Raw genomic sequence first — 344 nt, 5'->3', positions numbered from 1 at the left:
TACAGAAGATAATTACGTATAGAGGGATAGACATGAGAGTTATATGCACATGAAAATGCTAGAAAGAATTTTCCACTCTTCACCAGAGCCCCCATTCCTCATCGGCCTGTAGTGTGCTGGCAGATATCCTGTGACTTTATGGCCTGTGGACATGAAAACACGACAACGCTCCCTTGTAATTGGCTAACGACACTCTCGTTTGACCTGACCCCAGTGCAAGGTCATCATATCAATTATAGAAGTTACACAATGCAGTCTCGGCTGAATCACATGCAAGCACGCCAGGTTAAGCTTGCGTTGGGCTGACCGGAGGCCTGAGATTTAGATGATAAATAGACGTATGA

The 344-nt window shown here is 45.1% G+C and overlaps 1 protein-coding gene across 1 annotated transcript in view; it reads left to right on the top strand.

Annotated features, from left to right (window-relative positions):
* LOC119590333 (bile salt-activated lipase-like) overlaps positions 1 to 344 on the top strand; it is a 33,006-nt gene that overhangs the window by 18,123 nt on the left and 14,539 nt on the right. The window lies entirely within an intron of this gene.

The sequence above is a fragment of the Penaeus monodon genome, chromosome 27 (assembly GCF_015228065.2).
Source record: "Penaeus monodon isolate SGIC_2016 chromosome 27, NSTDA_Pmon_1, whole genome shotgun sequence".
In the NCBI taxonomy this organism is placed as follows: Eukaryota; Metazoa; Arthropoda; class Malacostraca; order Decapoda; family Penaeidae; genus Penaeus; species Penaeus monodon.
The sequence above is the reverse complement of the archived record's forward strand: the minus strand, read 5'-3'. Positions and strand labels throughout refer to the sequence as shown.